Raw genomic sequence first — 11,260 nt, forward strand, 5'->3', positions numbered from 1 at the left:
CCCAGTAGGAGTGACAACAAAAAATACCGTGTTTTAATTTTATGTTACAAGTTCGATTCACAACCAGTGGACTGTTCTGGGAAGAATTCCATTTGCAGGTTTAGTGCAACTTTCCCTTCACATTTTTCTTACATAGCACCAGAGAGAGTTATAAGTATTGTGTAATTATAGTAAATGGATGATATCTCCTCACTAGCTTTTGTTTTAGAAGCCTATCTCAGTAGTCATACAGAGGATAGCTTTGCTTGCTTTCCATTCACAAGAAATATTTCACCCAATTTCAGCATGCCCAAATGGTTTCCTTAAAGATTCTCTACATAAGAGCAAAAAAGGCAAAGTTATTTGTGATTCCAGATAAATCTTTGAGTACAGACTATTATTGATAATTCTGGAGCTGAGTCTCTCAAAACAAAGCTAGCTAGAAATTGTCAAGGGTCAACAGCAATTTACTGATAACAGGAAATAAGGAAGGGTTACAATTAGGCTATGTAGTAGGATTTTCTTGGAATATAAAGATTTTGGTTAAAATTTCCAGGATCAGACAGCACAAGTGAGAGATGTCTGTCCACTAAATACCAGAGTCTGCATGCCAGATTTGTACTGTATGCTCTGAATACAAGATGCTTGTGGTAACAGCATTGTTGAGAGTAGGGAAATAATGATATTATTATGCAAAAATTAGAAGTAAATTGAAACTTTAAAAATCCAGTGTAAGAGTCTCCACTTTTTTTGCACTGTTCATCAAAAAACTACACATTCAGAAGACAGATTCTGCTCCTCCTGAAGGCAGATTGATACCTGTGACTTTACTGGTAAGAAAACAAAGTAAGATAGTACCTGAGCAAGTTACAGTTAACTTCATGAAAATTTGAGATTCTAATGAGGTAGATTACAGATCTGAACTGCAGACTTGATAAATTGTTTGTTTTGTAATTGATATATATATCAAACTTTTTTTTCACAACTTGAGAAAGAAGTTTTAACACACACACACACACATACACACACAAAAGAAAGTGTTCTGAATGAAGTGCTTTACCAACAGAAATTGTGAAATGTGCCTGCAGGCCTTGGCAGAAGATCAATTACATTCAGCTATATGGTAAGACTCTGGCATGCAACATAGGAAATTTTTAAAAAATCCAAAATATTTCCAGTCCGCTTAAAAAGACCAGAGTTTTTATTATAAACAGGAAATTAAAAAAAAAAAAAAAAAAAAAAAAAAAAAAGAAGGATATAGATATTCAGGTATTCCAAATTTGTATGTTAAGATTCGATTGCTGAAGCTAGAGGCTGAAACACTTGTGAGAAATCTTAGCTCTTTTGAAAGGCCTGATAGTTGGCATAGTAGGTAGTGTATATTGAAAATCTGAAAGGCATCTGACAGCATATCATGTAGCTACAACTGCTAAACTGATCATAAGTGAAATTCGCATCATTTACAATATATCCAAGTAAAATTAGACTACACTTGCTCTAAAAATATGAATAAGACAGATATAAAATTGGAAAGCCTCACTAACTAATACCACAAAAATTGATTTAACCTTGCCACTTCTGGATTCTTCTAAAAAGTAAAAGCAAGGCACAAAGTAATGATAATGGCCCCAGTAAAGATTGCATTTATGACCTTACATCAAGCTCTTGTCTTTTCAAGGAGCTATTCTTACTCATACCTGGCTAGCAAAAGGTAAGATCTGTGATTTCCTCTGAGATTTTTTTTTCTTGCTTTTTACCTTTTAGAAGACTGGAGAAAATCTGTGCCACCCTTTTCAGCCTATTTTAATTAAAACAAGTATTTGCTATTGCTATCTGTTATCCAGATCTATAAATGTGTTGTATACAATTTGCCTGTTGTTTACCTGGGAAGTATATAAAGTAGAAAGAAGCTGTGAGGAAAAAAAAATCCCTGCAAGATTGTTTACTGCTCAGTGTCAGTGAAAACAGAAAAGTATCATTTACAGGGTACATTAAGCAGCCAGTTGGGGTCAGACTGAGGTAAGAATCATGAATGTACTTTGCACCTAAATCAGCATTTTAACTCTTGCCACTACTCCCCCATACTGGATGAAATTAAGAGGTGATAAAAGTTAGTTTTTTCCCTCTGATATTGCTAAAAAGAACCTTTGTAAGAATTTATATACAGAAATCTGCAATGTAGCAGAGCATCAATTTTGATATTGTGCACTGTTGATTTGTAGTACATTATTTCATCTTACCTGCAATAGCTAAGGTCTGCCATATCTGAGAAAACCTCCTTATACCAGACCTGTTCTTTTCATTAGACTTTCTTAATTCCTTGATATTTTTTCTTTTTTTCACACAAATAAAACATTTTATGATATTTTTCTCTTTCCTGTTCTTTTTTTCTGCCAGACTCACATTTAATTAAATGTATTGGTTTGAGCCTCAGTGAAGACAAGGAAAAGAAAAAAAAGGGTAAACATAAAAACATATTTCTTTGTATACCTTTCAGTAATGCAGGTATGGCGAAAAAGAACAAAACCTATATGTCTTTCCATAGTTTGTGATCTAGGAATCACATATAGCCCTTTCTTCCATTTGCTTCCTAATAGCAAAGGAAAAAGTATGGCCCAAGTTAGAAATGGAAAAAAAAACCACACCAACCAACCGCCAAAAAAAAACCGAAAAAATAAACCAAAAAAATAGATTAAAAAACACCCGAAAATTTGCATGCAGATATACTCCTACTAGGATGAATGAAGCAAGACTTCTAAATAGAATAACAGTTTTACTTCTACAGTTGAAATGCTTATGGCAGTAATTTACTTAGACGTAGATTATCAGCAGTCATTTGCCATGTGATATTCAGAAGTAGCCTTGGTACTTCTATGCAAATCTAGAGAGTTACATAAATAAATTGGTGATTTGAATTGTTAGGGTAGCTTTAAGACTGAGAAATATAGCGGATGCTTATTCTCAATAGTTTGAGCAGAAAAGGTCATGAGCCTGTGTAAGCGGGGTACATTTTCAGAAACTACCAACAGGGCAAAAAGTGAAAAAACTGAAGACAATGCCTTTTACAAGTCTTCCATTTTGCATGCCAGCTTGTGTCATTTCACTCCAAAAATCACAAATAAAGCTTTCTCCACAGTTCATAAAAATCATAAATGTTTATATGATTAAGTGCCTGAATTAAAGGGAGAACTTTACTTCTTTTTTAATTTATCCTCTGACCTTTAATTTATCTGCTGAGCACAAATGCAGTACAATAACTAAATATGTTCAATAACTAAACATGAAGATGCTGTATTTTCTTATTTTAGAAAGCATAGGGAAACTGTTCAGTCATGGCCTGAACCACTGATTGATCACCTTAGGAAATGACTGAGTCAGCTGTGGAATCACAGGTGAAGGCAAGACCTAGACCCCATTTAAGGGCTGATTGCAATAGGAGAAGGATCTGTTTCTGGAGATTCCTCCACTGTGAAGCCTTTCCTGCAAATTTAGGTCTTTGGATACAGGTGAATATTCTTTCTCTGTTTGTGTCTTTTCCCATTTTCACAATAATCTTTCCAGCTGTAAAGCCAACTGTAACAGAAAGAAAGACCTGACGTATTTTGTAATATAGATAACCTGGAAATGATAATTTCCCCCTGCTCTTATAAATGCAAATACACTCAAATATCATTTTTCAATATCCAACAGCATCATGAACTAAATGTTATTTGTCTTGAAGTGCATTTTACATGTAGATTAATTCCAGTAAATACAAACATAGCAACATTATTGGCAAGCAATGGTCTCATCTTGCCTTTTGGTAGGTATTGCTCTTAAATGTTTCCAGTTAGATCAGTGAATTATTTTAAGTGTGCTGGATTTCACCACCACCTAACCCATTACTCATGTTTTCATGAAGAGACAGACTTTCTAACATTCTGAGATAAATTTTTAAAAAATTATGGCTGTTATCCTTAATCTACCATTTTAAAAGCAGAAACATTTCCAATGTTAAGAGGGTTGTAAAATAAATAAATAAATAAAAGAATTGTAGAACCACTTGCAGGAGATGAAGTGTTTTTTAGATCATTTTTCCTATCGTTGACAAATTTGAGAAAAATAGGAAAACAAAAGGACAAATACTGTCCTGTGATATGACTGTGATCCTTGACTGTGTGTCTAATAACTATTTGTGCCTTAAAATCTTCAGGCAGTGATGTTAGGTGAAATACTTAGTGCTGAAAATGTGCATAAAATTTTGACATCCAAATTTTTGAATTATTTCCATTATCTGAATAGAAGGCCACATTGTTGGTTTAAATATTGATGTGTATATTTGTGACTATTTCTTTAAACATGTTGTATGAAGGCAATTCATCTGTGCTGCCGGAAGGGGTGGAGCCTGACTCCACCTCTCCTAGACCCATTTAAGAGCTGACTGCCAGTAAGGAGGGATCTTTTCGGGAGATCCACTGTGCTGGAGTTTAACAAGAGAGCCCGGGATAGGGGTAAGTATCCTATCTTTTCTGCTTTAGTGTAAATCACTTCATAGCCAAGCTCTCTGGTATACTATATTATCTGTATATTCATTAATTGTACACATGTATTAAGAATTGTGTGATGGGTATTTCTGAAGAGCTTTCAGAATCCAATTTCAAAGAAAACTCTTGTTTAGTATCTATCATGCGTACAGATGTGGTAAAAATGTTAGAACCTGTCCTATTCTGAAGTGAAAACATTTATATGAGTTTGTATTTAATCCTTGTAAATGCGTAGCTCTTGTAATAGTTTTCTCGTTGTACCTTGAGAATAGTTATCTCTACTAAAGCTGGTTAGACCTTAATCTGTCAACGTTTGTCTACCATTTTCTAGATTTGAAGAACTGCTAGGGTATTATTTTGTTGTTTTTTCTCCTTTTTTCCATGTGGTGCCTATCTAGTACTGGTTATAGTAGAAAACATTAAGTATTCAGATACTTAAATACCAAGTTGTTTTGTTTTGTTTTTTTTAAAAAAGAGAGTAAGAGGAAATTAAACTTAAACTTCTCATCCTGGAGCATCACTTTTGGATCCTATTTATCATTATCTCTTTCTTCTTTGGCAATCCAATATGACAGTTTGCAAGGAGACTAATAGATTGCATGGAAGAGTAGCCCCAGGCAGGAGTGAATGGATAGAAACTCATCTCCCATGCATTTCTTTTTGCAGGTCTCATTAGTAAGCAGCATTAGCTGCTGTGATTCTTCTGAGAGGATAAGAGAACTATCGATAATGATATAATTCCCCATAGAATCATGGGCGGAGGAAGATAGAACTGCCCATTGATTGAGTTGTTGTTATATGTTACGTTTACTTAAAGTACAGCTACTTGTTATCTGTATGTTCTGAAGATTTCATTACTTTCTGCACTCAACCCTCAATCCTTTCAATTCATAAATAATTTCTTACAATGGTGTAAGCTGTGAATCTTTCAGATCTACTTACCGTTCTATTTCTAACTATCGTTTTCTTTTGTAGCAGAAGATACTCTGTTCCTTCATGTTTGAAAAATAAGTTATATTCTGAAAGCTGCACTCTAAAAACATTTTTCCTACTTCCTTTAGAAAGGAAAACATGATATTATAAAGGCTATAATTCAGCAAGTATCACGTGCTGTGACATCACAGGTAAAAACTACATTTTTTTTTCCAGCTCTTAATGCATACGTGTGTGTATATATATATATATACACATGTATATTTATGCACTGTATCTCTATGCATTACATTTCTATAGTCTTTTAGCTGGAAAGGTTGTTTTACTGTCAAAATACTTGAAAATATTCATTATTTACTCTGCAAAGATTACTGTGTTTTGACCTTGGTCTATCAGTTCTTAGATTTGACTGCAATGCTGAGAAAATAAATGTCTCTGCCAAAATTGCATTCTAAAATGTAAATGACAGCTGTTTTCTTTCCAAACTTTGTCCATTAAAACAACTCTTTAGAAAAACATACAGAATCTAAAAGATGAGGGATCAATCTATTTATCCTGGCAGATACTTGAATATTATTAATAAATAAGAAAATGAAGAGACTAGTTCAACTCTATAGGGACACCAGGAATAGTGATCTTTCTGAAAAGCAATATCAATAAAAATAATAATTGGTTTGGAAAGTTTCTCTTCATTTTTTTTTTTTACATGCAGGGTGACTGTATTATCTCACTCAACTTCAGAGTAATAGTGGTCCAGTTCTCACAACTCCTTGTCCTAGGAGAGGCAAGCTACTTCTGTTTGTTCAGGGTGCCTAGCTGGTATTTAATAGAAATACTTAAAAGGTGGGACTTCTTAAATATTTTTTTGTCACTTCATATAGCTAATATTTGCATACTGTGGGTGGGTTTTTTGTTAAAGCAAGATTTTTTTTTTCTTGTTGTTCCTTACTTCAAGGCTTCTGTATCATCTTAGAGAAGTCTGTAAATCTCAGGACTGTCTTCCAAGCATCCCAAACTTCATCCTCAAAAAAGAACAAATGACTTTAAATGACCTTCCCTACTTCTAACTTATGAAGAACCGAGTTGATTCTTCCTGGGACACTTTCAACTTCCTCCAGAGTCTTTCCCTCTCCAGAACAAGAAAGTACTATATAATAAAAATAAAAAAAACATTCCCCAGAGTATTCAGGGAACATAGCCTTTTGGTATTACCGTGTATGAAAGAAGAATTACCTTGTTTACTCCCAGTTGGGCCTGTTTTCTCTCCATGTTTTGAGTGATGTGTGTTTCTACTCATTGATCAAACAATTTTGGTTTATCTGGTACTTTTTAAGGGATGAAGATGATCAATTATTAATCCACTTTTGAAAATGAAATCAAAGATTTATCTGTTCTGCTTGGAGTTTCTTGAGTCTAGCACCAGCTATGCTGCTACAAGATCTGAAATGCAGAACAGTTGCAGGGAGAGGGACTTCAGATCAGGATTGGATATTTTGTGCAGCCATTATCTGGATATACCATCTGAATTAGCAGAAAGGTAGAGGTTCAAATAGCTGTCTCTTGCACAGCACAGATGTGACATAGGACTTATTCTGAAAGCAGTAAGTAATTAGCTAAACATGCTTCTCTTCCCCTGTACATCTCATGGATGCTTATGTACTCATTTGTCAGTAGAGGAACTCAAAACACCTTTTGAAAGTAGTAATTATGTACTCACTTCCACGATGACTTGCAGAGAATTATATATAGGGCTCAGGTGTCAAACTTCAGGATTCAGATTTCATACAAATATAAACCACATTAAGTTTGGAAGACCTCTGAACTAAGACTTGAGTGCTAGAGTCAGCATGTACAGAGCACATCATGTTTCAAAATCATTAAAGCCAGAAAATTTTTTTAAATAAAAAAAATCCTAACTTGCAACCCTAAAAATTTTCATTTAGCTACAGCCTCACCCTTTTAATACAGTCGCTCTTTTTTAATCTCAGTTTTCCACAGGCACACAGAAAACTACTTCTGTTCATGCCTTGAGAGGCTTCAATTCTGATAGGATTGAGTATTTTAGTTCACATTTTAAAGAGTCGCTATCCAGAAACCTGCTATTTTCTTCCCTTGTTGCTTTCTGCCTCATGTATCTTAACACAGTAGTCATTACCAGAGGATATGGGTCATTTAAGAGAGACGGAATTTCTCTCACTATTTTCTTTGCTCATACAATAGCCATGCTTAATGTTTTTGTCTGTGATTGTACAAGGCATGGTTCAGCTTCATTCTCTACTTGGGGCTATTCTCATCTCCCTCTTGGATGGATTGTGGCGTTTTCCATGTAAGGTTATGTCCACCATTCCTTTAATGTTAAGAGAAAGCGGCAAACTATGAAAAGAAAAAAGGGAGATTATGATATCACAGTCATACACAACTGGGTAGGAGAATCCTATCTTCTTTTCCCTACTCCAAGGCTTACTCATAAATTTTACTTAAAAAACTAATTTAACACGCAGCTCTCCTCACAGACATATTTGAGCTCTGTTCTCTATTTTCTTCTAGCAAGAAATCACAAAACGGTTCATGTGTGCTTGTTTCATATAGACAAGTTAAGAGATTCATTATCATTGCTGCTTCTCTCTTTTTCTCTTCCTTTACACTGTTTAATGGATCTTTAACCCCACTACAAAATATATGGTCTTGCTATGGTTTGTACTTATGACTTATGGATTTTCTTTTGATGTAGCTATCAGTGTTTCTGCAAATTTTAGACTTATATCCTTCAGAGCAGCTTGAAATTAATGAGTAGTTCTTGAGAAAAAATCCATTTTCCTTGTGCTGAAAAAGTCTACAAATCTCAGAAAGAATTCCTCTGAGGAAACAGGGCTGTTTTCTCCTCTCTATCCATGTTGCCCACACTGGTGGTGTTCATGTATTCAAGCACAGGGCAACTCTTTCATCTTTTTATGTGCACCAAGTGGCATCATCACCGGAGCAATGTTCTGACAGTTTCTTTCTTTCTTCCTTTGTTTTCTAAGACCACCAACAGGATTTTGATGGATGTTCTGGTGCCTTTTGCAGTCTCTGTTTCTCTCAAGAAGCAGCCCTAGATAATTCAACATCAGCAGCAAAGCCCAAGAGGCAAGGAAATGCCCTGGGACTGACAGCAAAGGCAGCTGAGGCCAAGTGGTCGATTGGTCTCAGCTGTGCATCAAACACTGCCACTACCACCTGAAGTATCAGAATTGCCTCTTTGGCCACTACTTAAAGCACAGTATTTTCCAGGAAAAGAAAATACGTAATCTCTCACTCAGTTTTTAAGGGAAAAGATCAGTTTTTCTCTTTTAAGTTAACAAACAACGGCACTTCCCCAAAGAAAATATAGATATTCAGTGAGTTTTCTGTGAATAGTAAGAATCCTAAATGCTTGTGCTGGCAGCTGCAAAGGATCTACAATATATCTGCAGATAAGAGGTAACTAGGTTGTTGTTTTTTTTTAAAGTGACACATATGATACAGAAACTAAAAGAGAGCAGCAGTACTGTAAAGGGAAATAATTCAGGAAGATATATGTAGAGGCTATTTTGTTCAGCTTGTGAAGTTTAAATGTGTATAAATTTGGAAATAGGTGTAATTGTTTATAAATTTGGAAATAGGTGTAATTATGTTTCTTTGTTTCTTAGATGTTTTAACCATACCAAACAATTTTGTATATACTGTTGTTTTTTCTAATGGTATAATGAAAGCATCCTGGGGAAAACCTCAAGGTGCTGGTAGGATGACGTGCATCTGTGATTCACGTTACAGAACCATGGCAGTATTCAAATATTTATGACTGGGAGGAGCCTACTTGAAGACAGTAATAATACTAACGTTTGGCAGTTGCAATTATCATTGTCCCAAGAACAGAGCACTATAAAATACATTCAAATATTAGCACCTCCATACTGAAAAGAGTTAAAACAGTGCAAAGGAGGAGTAATAATAAAAGATAACTCTTGCAAAACTCAGAAAGTCATAGCAGATGTTTCCTTAGTCTGTGCTCCTTTATTTAGAATCAGGAGCATCTGAACTAGTTCTGAGGAGAAGAGGACATGAAAATGGCTATATTGTGTAAATACTGAACCGCTGAAAAATACTTCTTTTGCTACTTTTCCAGTCTCACATGGGAGAGTTGAGAGAAGGAAAGCAAGTTCTAGTTCAGGAACTTTTAAACCTTTCTTTTCAGCTGAACGTACATAAGGACAAGATTGTCTTCCACCATAAATGTGGAGTCCTTCTCCCTCCATTCCTTGTTCCATTCTCTGTTTACAGTAGTATTTAACAGTTGCTGCAATTTATCATCATCTGTTTAATGTTTTTATTATTGTTTGAATGGTAAACATATTCACAAGCCTATCACATGGATTAGTTAATTTCTAAACGTCCCTGATGAACTCTCTTTAGAATTCCATTTAACAGAGACATAATTATGAGGCTTCTGTGTGCATCTGCAATACCTCACAGGCTCTGCTGTAAGCCAAGGGCAGAGGAAGATATAGGAGGAGGTTTTAATTCTGCTAAAAGTAGTTTTACAGTGAGGTGGCTTCTAATCAGTACAAATATGTAATAGTTACCATGGCTTACTGCTGTAAAAAAGGAATATGCCTTTTGGGTTAAAGGAGGGCAAGGCCTTATAACTTGGCTTAAAAGAGAAAATAAGTAAAGTATTTACTTTGTTTTCTTATTATGTGGGAAAACTCTTAAGTTTCCTCACCTGGACAATCAAAATAACAAGTAATTTAAAAAAAAAAAAAAAAAAAACACAACACCAAATTTTGATAAGGGTTGTTCTGGTTCCTTATGTCAGACAGAATGCATTAAGCAACTCCTTCCCTGCATTTTCCCCTCATTTCTTCTGCCTGAGTTGCTGAGATATTTGGCCTGCGCCAATATCGTGTCTGTAGTTGTGTCATGTAATTACGTTTCTGCCTTTACGTCTCTATTTTCACTTAGGCTATTCCTGATTACTGAAAAGCAAGTTGAATGTAGATGCCTTAGTCAGTAATGCTTTTATATGAGCACATGCATGATTTGCTGCAGCTTTTAGTCACCATATGTAAGAAGATAAGTTTTGAATTTATCCTCTCCAAACCATCCAGAAGGAGAAGTCATAATTAGATTGGGAAGTTCTTTTGTGAGATGATAACCTTGAAGAGTGGGATTCTACCTACAGAGTATAGCTATTCAGAATGTGAATACTTTATTGGCTCTGATACTGGATATTGAAAAAGAAGTTGACCTTTCATGTGATTTCAATATGTGAAACAAGCATGCTTTCAAAAACACATTCAAGAATTTATTTTTTTTTCCAGAAAACTAAATACTTTTCTAAAAAAACCAAACATTATTAAATTCTACTTTGGCCTGTGAAAGTTAGATCACTACAATATCTTAAAAGAGAAATCCTTGCTTCCTTTCTTTGACTTTCTATCGCTTGTTGTTGAAACTATTTTGAACTTTCACATTGTATTTTCATTTATAGAAAGAAACAACCAAAATGTCTCTGGAAGGACCTCATAATCTATTTTATTTCTTATTGTCGATTATCAGTCATATGTCTAATTATAGGGGGAAAAAAAAAAAAAAGCAAAAAAACAACCAGAGATGTCATGTGTGCCCCCCAAAAAGTTCAAATAGATCAACTCTTTTCAATCTTTTTGTTTTATTGGATCTGATTCATTTTTGTACTAAATCTATTTCAAAATGTAGGATTTGTGTATTTCTTTTCCAGATCTTTTGGTCTTGCATTTTCCTTCTTTCTAGAGGGCATAAAAGGGGATAAAAAAAGGGAGACAAAA

At 34.8% G+C, this 11,260-nt stretch overlaps 1 long non-coding RNA gene across 2 annotated transcripts; it reads left to right on the forward strand.

The window, feature by feature from the left end:
• The first annotated feature begins 4,424 nt into the window (after nucleotides 1-4,424).
• LOC149918097 (uncharacterized) lies at nucleotides 4,425-10,902 on the forward strand. 2 transcript variants are annotated; one of them, XR_016466376.1, is made up of 5 exons: nucleotides 4,425-4,469; nucleotides 5,564-5,626; nucleotides 6,148-6,278; nucleotides 8,459-8,894; nucleotides 9,649-10,902. It is a non-coding gene; the product is annotated as an uncharacterized LOC149918097 (long non-coding RNA). The 2 variants fall into 2 exon arrangements; XR_016466375.1 differs by having other exon boundaries at nucleotides 8,459-10,902.
• The last annotated feature ends 358 nt before the right edge of the window (nucleotides 10,903-11,260 follow it).

Source organism: Phasianus colchicus, chromosome 4, assembly GCF_987193195.1.
Source record: "Phasianus colchicus chromosome 4, bPhaCol1.hap1.1, whole genome shotgun sequence".
NCBI classification, from domain to species: Eukaryota; Metazoa; Chordata; class Aves; order Galliformes; family Phasianidae; genus Phasianus; species Phasianus colchicus.